At 40.8% G+C, this 10,624-nt stretch overlaps 1 long non-coding RNA gene across 1 annotated transcript; it reads right to left on the reverse strand.

The window, feature by feature from the left end:
- Positions 1-620: 620 nt before the first annotated feature.
- Positions 621-4,759, reverse strand: LOC128098572 (uncharacterized). Its single transcript, XR_008214288.1, has 3 exons — positions 4,312-4,759; positions 2,615-2,748; positions 621-992 (listed from the first exon to the last, which is right to left on the reverse strand). It is a non-coding gene; the product is annotated as an uncharacterized LOC128098572 (long non-coding RNA).
- Between the last annotated feature and the right edge of the window lie 5,865 nt (positions 4,760-10,624).

A 10,624-nucleotide genomic window follows, 5' to 3' on the forward strand; every position in this document is an offset into this window, starting at 1 on the left:
GAATAAAAATCTCTCTTTTCTCCAGCACCTATTAACTGTCTGCATATCCTTGAGGAGGGATGAGATTGAGTGAGCCCCTCCCAATTCCATGACTAAAGGTTGACAGGCCCAATCTCGTCCAGGTTGCCTTCAGGTAATCTTAGCTGCTGACACTTTAAGAGGTCAAGGGTTGCATCATGACCAGAGGACAGAGGTTTGCAACAAGCATGAGCACATTCACCTGCCACACTTGTTCTACACTGTTGCTTTTTTTATGTTCAGGGTGGGTAAGTGCCTTTCCAAAGCTCCGGAGCATTCCAGGACAGCAAAGGCTTGAGGCTATGTGAGAACACTGGGCTATTATGAGAGTTTCTTTGTTTACTGTTTGACAGGATGGATTCTGTCTTCTCAAATGCTGTTTGATCGCAAACACTGTGGCATACTAAAAGGGGCCGATGAGTTACTCAGGCCCTGAAGCTCCACTAAAGAGTAAACCGTGCACTTCAAAAGATCCCGGTGAAGGAGGGAAAGCCGATAGCTTTCTATTTTCAGCAAGGACAGAGAAAGGGCTGCTGGGAACACTCATCTTATGGGAGCATCTGCATAGCAGGGGCACATCTCGTCTGCTGCTCAAGGTTCTTTTGTTTTACTCCTCTTTCCTCTTCTGTTTAATAAATATTATTCTGGCCTTGTTCTCCACAGTTGGTATTCCTGTAGTGAAGCAGAGTTCTGTTCACCTGTGCGTGTCCTCTGAGCAAGTGTGTCCTCTGGATGGTTGCTCGTTAGTATTATGAGTCCTTACTGTGACTCAAATACTCTTTTCAAATGTGGTGCATTTGTTGTCTTATAATTGAGAAAGAATGCTAGGCAGGAAACGAAATGGGCCATTTGGAGCCCTGTGCTTTCCAGTGACATTGGAGACTTATGAATATAAATGTGAGTATCTTCTGGCACAATTGGCTTGATCAATTTTCAGTAGAATCCTTTTTGATGTAGATAGGAGGTTCCTCCACCTTTTGGGACATATAAATATTAACATGTTGATATCTTCAGATGAAAATCTCGTTGGTGATCAATAATACCCTGTATTGCTGACAGGGCCAGTAGCTGAAAATAGCCTTTTGGTAGAGGCAGCAGCTACTTCCCTTCATCAGACAATGCCAGGGACCTACTGTGTTGAGGGAATTATGTTTGATAGCCTAAAAAGGACAACAGTAAAGCTGAAAAGTGAAAATAAATATGATATGCTTGAGACAAGACAATAAAATGGTAGGGATAACTGTCCCTTTTCTATTTTACTTTCAGTTTTTGTTGTTGTTTTTCTTTTTTATTGAAAATAGATTTTTTTCATGCAGTATATTCTGATTATGGTTCCCCCTCAACTCTTCCCAGATCCTTTCCACTTCCCCATCTGCCCAAAACTGCATCCTTTCTTTCTCTTGTTAGAATACAAACATGCATCTAAAATCATCATCATCATTATCATCACGACTAATAATAATATAAGATAAAATAAAAACAAGCAAACCAGAATAGGACAAAACAAACAGACAAAATTTAACTATCCTTTTAATCAGATGTGTACACAGATATTTGCAAAGTCTCTCCCTCAGAGCAGGGGCTGACAGACTCGGTTTCGTCTGCTGGCTTCCTAAGTTCTTACTTAGAGACATAACTCCCTGCATCCCTGTCTTCTCCTTTCTCCTGGCATAGGCCAAACTCCTCAGCACAAGTCTCAAGTTCAAGGCACACTCATTCTCTCTGAAGTCCCAGTGGCTACAGCGGCTCATAGACTTCCACTGCTGAGCCTACCTACCCCCTTTTCCTTCTCTGCGCCTCTCTCTCATCTGGAAGCTGTGGAGATTCCCAACTAACCACTCTGCTGTTTTCTAGCTGTAGCCCCAATAAGAACAATCCTTGCACTCCCCATTTTGCTCATTCTTAAATTTTTTTTTTTTTTTTGAAACCTAGAATCGGCAAAAGGGACCCTGAGTCCTCCAATGACACATGGCCTCTTGAGGTAGGTTCTCTTATTATCTCTATTCTATAAAACACAACACTGGGGACGCAGAGAGATTTAGTAATGCACTAAAACTCCTATCGATAAATAGCAGAATCAAGATTTGAATTCAAAGCCTTTCCTTAGCTATATTTTAATGTATGTTTTCCTTTCTCTTTTTTCTTTCTTTTTCTTTCTTTCTTTCTTTCTTTCTTTCTTTCTTTCTTTCTTTCTTTCTTTCTTTCTTTCTCTCTTTCTTCCTTCCTTTCTTTTTCTTTCTTTCTTTCTTCCTTTCTTCTTTCTTTGTTGATTTGAAAGAAAGGAGATGAGAGAGAGTTAGACAGACATAACCAGAGAGGGGAAGAGAGAGAGTGTGTGTATGAACATGCTACGGAACACACGTGGAAGTCAGAAAACAACCTTCAGGAATCTGCTCTACCATGTGAGTTCTGTGGGTTAAACTCAGGTCAGTTTTAGCAGCAAGCACCTTTACCCGCTGATCCATCTCACTGCCCATAGCTGTATTTTAATCAATACACTTGCTTGTCTTTTCTGATCTTGATGTCCCAGTCAAGCGACAGCATAGAGCCATAGCTTGTGTTTCAAATCATCCTTGAATGGAGTGACCAGTCTTACCTCCCATTCCTGGAGAAAATGCAGATTTCAGCAGGAAACTGGAGCTGGAGAGCCTGGCCTTAGATAGGCTGGAGAATATGTTCCTGCCTCACAAATTGCCCTTCTCTCCAGACCAAACCACGAGGCAGCAAGAGCTAAGAAGACAGCAAGAACATTTCAGAAGCGAAGGACTTGGAAATTTTAATCCAATTATTTTAGAGTGTGCTTGTCTGTGAACAATAAACATTCAACGGTATAAAGCACTTCTTGTAGGATGCAAAATGATCAGAGGAACCCAAAACCAATACAAGAAAGAGTTATGTGTGCTAAGCACACATTATCAACAATTAGTTAATATAATGACACATTTTCATGTGATAATATTTTTATCTAAAGCATATCTTTAAAATTTGAGACCACAGTTAAGAGAAACAAGTATTGCTATACAGCTGTAAATATTCCTCCACTAGGAGGTAGTTCTACCACTAAAGCCTTCCCTCTTGCTTGTTTGCGTTTGTATAGACTATGTCTAGATGAGGTTCTCCTGATTTGTTTAGTGTGTGGGAGCAGGCCAGTTGCCAGGACCCATCCTTGTCACAGTGTCCGTGTAGGCCAGGGACTGCAGCATAGGAAGCCAGAGCGTTTCAGACAGAAAACTAATAATCCTCTGGGGAACGTTGACCATCACACTTCGGTCTCTACCCTGAGTCCTTAACACAGTCCTGCTCACAGTACTTTCCTGCAAGTCACAGTTAGGAGTGGCATTTGATCTTGTTTGCTAAGAAAGCCATTCTTCAGCATGAGGGAGGTGACGGGTGGGGAAGAGACAGTGTGTGTGCCTTGCTCAGGACTGACCCCAGATTCTGGAACTTGCTATGACCAGTGCTTAAGTCTACTTATTTCCTTTTGAGGAGAGACTGAAATTGCCCAGATCTGCTTTTGTTGAAAACCATTTAATTTGCTATTGCCAATAGTTGCTATGTGCATCTCCGTTAGTCTCTAAATAGGTGTGATAACATTAGGATTTCAATGCTAATTCAAATATTTTTTACACAGCTGCTTTTGTTTTGTTTTGTTTTTTTTTTTCTTTCAGGAGTGAACCAAGGAAAGCTCCCTACCCACAACTCATCTCCTAATGCCATTCACTTGAGGACTAGGATTTTGCATACTGACGTTTTGGCGGTTGAGGAAGACAAACATCCAGACATAGGGAAACACAGAGAGGACAGAGAAGATGGTTATGTGATGCAGAGACTGGAGTGGCACATCTCCAAAGCAAAGACTACCAAAGACTGCTGGATGATACCAGAAGCTAGCAGAAGCAGAGAAGGACCGTCCTCTCCCCTCCAGGCTTTAGAAAGTGTAGAACTGATTCTAATTTGACTCCATCCCTCTAGCCTCTTGAACCATGAGATAACAAACATAAGCTGTTTTAAGCACACAGTTCATGGCCCTTTGTTAACAGAGCCCTAGAAAGTAAATGTGTGAGGCGCATCACTGTGTGGATTAGTATAGTAGACACTGGACTGTTTCATTTTATATTAGTTAATATATGTTAGGATCTAGCCAGTCAGGCACACTAGCCACAGGGCAGATGTACATTCACCACATGGGGTTAGTGGGTAGTGAATGGTTTAGACAGAGCATTTCTCATTGCAGCATGTTCTATGGACAAGACTGGAGTGAAGTTGACTTTTGAATAATTTACCAGCACTCACCCGGTGTGGTGAGTGAGCCTATATAGGTTCCATGGCTGTCCTTTGACAAACGCTGAAGAAAAAAAAAATCAGTTTAAGGGGGGAAGGATTCATTTTGGTTCAATAGTTTCAGTCCCCACTTGGCTGATCCCACCGTTTGGGCACATGGTCAAGGCAGAATATCCTTCTGGGAAGATGCAGGAGAGTAGAATTGATCATCTCTCTGGTGCTAGGAAACAGAATGCAAAAGGAGCTGAGGACAGCACACCCCCTTCTAGGGAACACCTCCAACGACCTACTGATGGTTTAGAGACTGCATGAATAAATTACCTTCCAAACCCCACCTCTAACGCTGTTGCACAGGGGACTAAGACTTCGATACTGGAGCCTTCCTGGGACTTTCAAGGTCAAACCATAACAGGTCTATCCAGGAAAGGCTTCGCATGGAAACCAAACTCAGCTGTTTTAGAAAGGTCATTTCGAATCATTTATTTGTAGCACAGACTTTTCCTATTTCTAGAAATTTTAATTTATTTCCTTAAATAATTTTGAAATAATAAGTAACCTAACAAAAGTCCTTGCAATTAAGATACCCGTGTTACCCAAAGATATAATTTAGGTAGCAAAGTTTTACTATCTGGAATTTTTATCCTCATCAAATCTTCCTAGCTGCCTCAGTGGCAAATTTACATTCAGATCATTATTTAGTGTTGGGGGGTGGTAATAGCTCTCACACAAAGTGCAATCTGCTCCTTTATGGTTGGAGGAGGGAAAGGAACACAGACAACCCAGATAGTGGTTTCTTAGGAGGTCACAATTTCCTGCCAATCTTGTATGTAAACTACCTGACTTGTGCAAAGTTTCTAAAGTAACATAAGGCAGTCTGAACTAAAACAACATCTTACAGGGCCTGTGAGATGGCACAGCTGGAGGGGACTCTTGCTTAAGGTCTGACACCAGAGTCTGATCTAATGCCACAAGGTGGCAGGAGAGAACTGACTCCTGAGAGTTGCTCATAAGCACTTTTTGGCATGTGTATGCCTGCACAGACAGACAGGCAGACAGACAGACCCATGAAAATAAATAAAACTTAAAAGTTCTTGGCTAAGTGATCCAGAGACCATGCTATCTATTTTGCACCTCCCAATGTGAAGCCTCACTCTGCTAAGCACATTTGGAATTATTTATAGACCAGCTAGACATACCATTAGATATTCATGTTTCTGAAATGGGAATAAATAGCCTATAAACTTAATGGGAATGTAGTAACCCATTTATAATACATTGAAAATTGATTTTGTGCTCTTGAATACCACTGGCAAAATATTTTAAACCCCTTATCTCAAAACTTAGTCTATGGAAGGCAGCGGAGTAGCTCTGACTACAGTGCCCTCAAGGCCTGACTCAGCGCTCAAAAAGGCTAAGAGACAGAGTGCCTCTGATCACATTTCCCTGAAAGATAACTTCCTGAGTAATAAAATACACTTAGAAATAATAATAAAAATAGCAAGGGAGTGATTTAGAATCTGCGTAAAAAGGTTAAAGTTAGGCAAGAGCAAAACAGAGCTCATCTCTGGAGAGAATTGGAAAACTAGTGACAACTAGTTTATAAAATGGTGAAAGGGCAGGACAAAGGGATGCTTCTTTGTTTTTAGGGACACTGCTCTTTCCTAACTAATGACAGTCTTGAACCTTCTGAGAGACACATAAAGATGCCTTGAAATATGCTAGAATGAATTGTGATTCATGTCCTCTCCTATCTGTGTGGTACATGGTATCTCCATGTTTTATCTATGATCTGTGGGTAGGAACAGGAATTATATTAAGAATTATCACCATGTCAAGAGCATAAATATTATGGACTAAATACATTAAATTATGAGCTCTAACCTCATTGTGACTGAATGTAGAGACAAGATCTTGACAGGAATATTAAAGTTAAATGAGATCATGAGGGAAGTGGTCTGATATAGAGGGATTAGTGTTGTTATGACGTATGATAGAGCTTAATCTCTTTGAACTTTGAAATAAGTTAGTGAGAAGATTGCCATTTGCAAGCCAAGAAAAGAACCTCTACCATCCACCAGCCTTCTCATTCCTTAACCTGGGGCTTGTAGCCCCCAGGACTTTGAGAAAAATCCTTCTCTGTTGTTTGAAGAAGCCAGCCCATGGTATTTTGTTATCGCAGCTTCAGGTAACAAATGCTATAAAGTAAAGTACTGTTATGCTTTGAATATGAGGTATCCACATAGACGAATTTCTAAACAGTCTTATTAAATAAGAAACAGAGCCAAATACAGGGGTAAAAGCCATAGAGATCAAAGAAATACTGAGAGCCACCAGCTAACCTTACTCACCATGTCGCCATAGCTTCCCCAGAGAGAGCTTCTTCCTGTCTAACCTGTGCCTTTATTGCCTTGCTGTTCTGCCTTCTCATTGGCTCTTAGCCCAGCTACCTTACTTCCTTGTCTGTCTGTACAAACCTCCAGGTCTCTGTGGTTGGTACTGGGATTAAAGGCATGTGTCACCACACTTGGCTGTTCCCTAGTGTGTCCTTGAACACACAGAGACTCTGCTTGCCATGTGATTGGATTAAGGGCATGTGCTACCACTGCCTGACTTTTGTTTATGGCTGGCTATGTCCCCTGACCTGATCTCCAGGCAAACTTTATTAACATACAAACAAAATATCACCGCATTTCAGCACAAATAGAATATCACCACATATCCACTCCAAACTCATGGGTTGGAGGCTTGGTTACAGGATGGTAGTGCTACTGTAAGAGGTTCTTGGAACTTATTATTCTTTTTTTTTTTGTAATTCTTCTCATTACATCCCCATGGCAGTTTCCCTTCCCACCTCTCCTCCTAGTTCCTCACCCCTGTTTCCCCTCTCCCCCAGATCCACTCCTCCTCCTTTTCCCTTCAGAAAAAGGTAGGACTCCCAGGGAAGTCAACCAAACGTGGCCTATCATGTTGCAATAAGATGAGGCCCCTCCCCTCACATTAAGGGCTGGACGAGGTTACCTAATAGGATGAAAAGAAGTCAAAGAGAGCCCCGGGTCCCACTGTGAGGAGTCCCACAGGAACATCAAGCTGCACTGTGGGGTCTTGCCCTACAGGGAACTTAGGTCACCTCTGAAGAGGTGGCCTGGAACCAAGGAAAGGTAACTGTGCCACTTGCCCCTTTCCCAGCCTTCTTCTTACCTGGAGACAATCAGATGCAGTGGGGAGTCAAGTCAAGCAAGAACTTAGGCAGTAAGCCTCTTTTATAGCAAAAACCTCAGAACCCTAGGAGGGGGTAGAAGGAACCAACCAATCATTTTAAAGTTCACCCTATACTCATTTTCTTGTTTACCAACGCACTGACATCATCTCCTGATCTTTGTATCTTATCTCAGCATAAACAACTTGAACTCAGCTCCTCTCAGCTCCATTTGTGTAGCTCATGTATGCCCCACACTGCACAGCCATAATGTATAAGCAGAGGACCTAGGTCAGACCCCTCCAGGCTCTCTGTTGGTTCGGTCTCGGTGAGCCCTTAGAAGCCCTGGTTAGTTGATTCTGTGGGCCATTTTCTTGTGCCCTTGGGCTCCTACAATCCTTCTTCCCCCTTTTCCTCAGGGTTCCCTGAGCTCTGCCTAATATTTGGCTGTGGGTCTGCATCCGTTCTCATCAGTTGCTGGATGACGCTTCTCGGATGATGACTGTGCTAGACTCTGGTCTACACATATAGCAGAGTATCATTAGGAATTGTTTCATTGACCTTTTTTCTTTTTCTTTTACTGGGCATGTTTGGTTCTATCCTAGGTCTCTGAGCTATCCAGCCTCTGGTTCTTGGTCCTCCAGCCAGTGTCAGCTGTGGGCTCCTTCTTGAGACATGGGTCTTGGAACTTTTAAGCGGCAGAAGAAGCTGTAAGAAGCAGTCACTGGGGTAGGTCCAGGAGTCCAGCTTGTCACTGGACCCATCATGTCCCCCTTCTTTGCTTCTTGACCTCTATGATTCTCCTTCATATGTTCCTGCTGTTGTGACCACAGGAGACCACAAGAGCATGTGCTCAAGCCACCATAGGCTGAACTCTTGGAAAATATTGTCTAAATGTCTTAATGTTTGGCATTTTGGTGACAGATATGCAAAGTAACCAATATAACACTCAATAGTAGACTTACTAATTTTTTTCAGCCAAGAGCACTCCTATATTAATTTCATAGTAGGCACTCCATAAATATTTTCTGAATAAATTATTAAAGATAAATAAAAAAAATTGTTGTTGTGTAAATCTTTAAATTCTTTGAGTAGATATGAATTCAAATGTCCCGTTGGTTGCTTTATTGGAATATGAACAGGGCAGCATGCACATTCAGGACAGTGCCAGTATCAAGTCCTTCTGCCTGTGTTCCCTATGTTCTTTTGACCTTTCCTTTCTCCTCCATTTGTAGAGGTGACATTTAGAGAATGCAGCTTGCAATCCTGATTGCCAGACTATAAATCCTTGTTCTACCACTGTGACCTTTGTAAAAATAATTTCTCTTGTGTTCCAGCTTGACACCTGTAAAAATGTGGATAATGGGGTCTTTCTCTTCAGGCAGCCAGGAGAATTGAGTAGAGATGAGTGCCATCCTTGGAAGATGAACACTAGGCTCCCATTAGAGCTAGTAGTTATCAATTGTTCCTGTGTTTAAACCATGAGGTTTTATGTTCTCTTCTTTTTTGTATTTTCATCTTCTAGGCTTTTGAACAGTGTTTCTCACAAGAATGCATGTTTGCACAATTCTCCCAATTTGGAATATAACTATTTTTTCTTAACTCCATATTGGCTAGTCTTTTATCCCTTCCTTTATCCTGAAGGTCACTTATGTTATTGTTGCTACTCACTCAGATTTCATTCCTCCAAATGTTTAACTCAAATACACTCCCATCTGTTATGGTTTGGATATAAAGTATCGCCAGATGCTCATGTGTTAAAGTTTTGGTTGCCAGTGGATGGACTTTTGAGAGGTGGTTGGAACATGAGGGCTATAACGTTATAGTTTGATGGACTATTAAGAGGTAAAGTAGCTTACAGAAGTTATGGCTTTGAAAGGTATGTCTCATCCTTGGGTCCTCTCCTTATGCTCTTTGTGTGTTGTGACAGCTGTGGGGTGATTAGCTTTCCCCTCCACACACTCCCACTGTCTTCGTGTTCTTCCCTCATCACAGGCTTGGAGCAATGGAGCCTGCTTTCCGTGGACTGAAGCCTCTGAAACCACCCGTAAAAATAAACATGTTATGGTAAATTGTTTTCTCAAATATTTTATCACAATAATGAAAAACTGATTAACACACAATCTGTATCTATACCTTGCTTTTCTGAATATCCTGAAATACAATAATCATAGACTCTCTTATTTTATTTTTTAAGCTGAACTTTACAATGCTGAGCAAATACTGATCTCTTCCTCCTGTGATATTAATGTTTGTATCCCTGTAACTTCATCCTAAGACCAAGGCTTTGGTATTAGAAGTGAGGGTCTTAGCATGTGATTAAATCATGAGGGAGGAGTCTTCTGAGATATTATAGTTTGATTAAAAAATTTTCACCTCTTTCATTATCTTGAGGTATTGTCCCTAGTAGTTTTAACGTATCATGTCTTACATTAAGGTATGTGACTCATTTTGAGTACATTTTTGCTCGGCATGAAAAGTATGAATCTAGTTTCATTCTTCTATATTTAGCTTCCCAGCATCATTTGTTACAGAGGCTCTTTTCTCCAAATTGTGTTTTGACATGATTGGCAAGACTCAGTTGACTACAACTGGATGTGTTTATTTCTGAAAACTTTATTGTGTTCCATTTGTCTGCATGTGTTTTTATGCCAACAATGTACTTTTTTGTTATTATAGCTTTGTTGTAGATTTTGATTAAATTAGATTGTGCCTCCACTATTGTTCTTTTTGATTCAGATTTCTTTAATTATTCAGAGTCATTAGCATTTTCATATAAATTTTAGGATTTCCTTTTCCTAATTCTGTCAAAAAAAATACCATTAGTATTTTGATGTGGATGATATTAAATCTATAGATTGCTTTTGATAAAATGATCATTTTAACAACACTAATTCTGTTAATCTGTGAGCATTGAAGCACTGTCTTCTAGTATTTTTTCAGCTTATTCCATCAGTGTTTTATAATTTAAGAAGATATTTATGAATGTCAAGTTGACAAGTGCTAGACTTGCGATGTTAATTTTATGTGTCTACTTGATTGATAACAAGATGCCTGCATACAAGGTCAAACTTTACTCTAGCTGTTTCAGCAAGGCTGCTGGTGAATGATCATACCACTTAAACTGAC

Source organism: Peromyscus californicus, unplaced genomic scaffold (assembly GCF_007827085.1).
Source record: "Peromyscus californicus insignis strain IS unplaced genomic scaffold, ASM782708v3 Scaffold_6__1_contigs__length_162567912, whole genome shotgun sequence".
Classification (NCBI taxonomy): domain Eukaryota; kingdom Metazoa; phylum Chordata; class Mammalia; order Rodentia; family Cricetidae; genus Peromyscus; species Peromyscus californicus.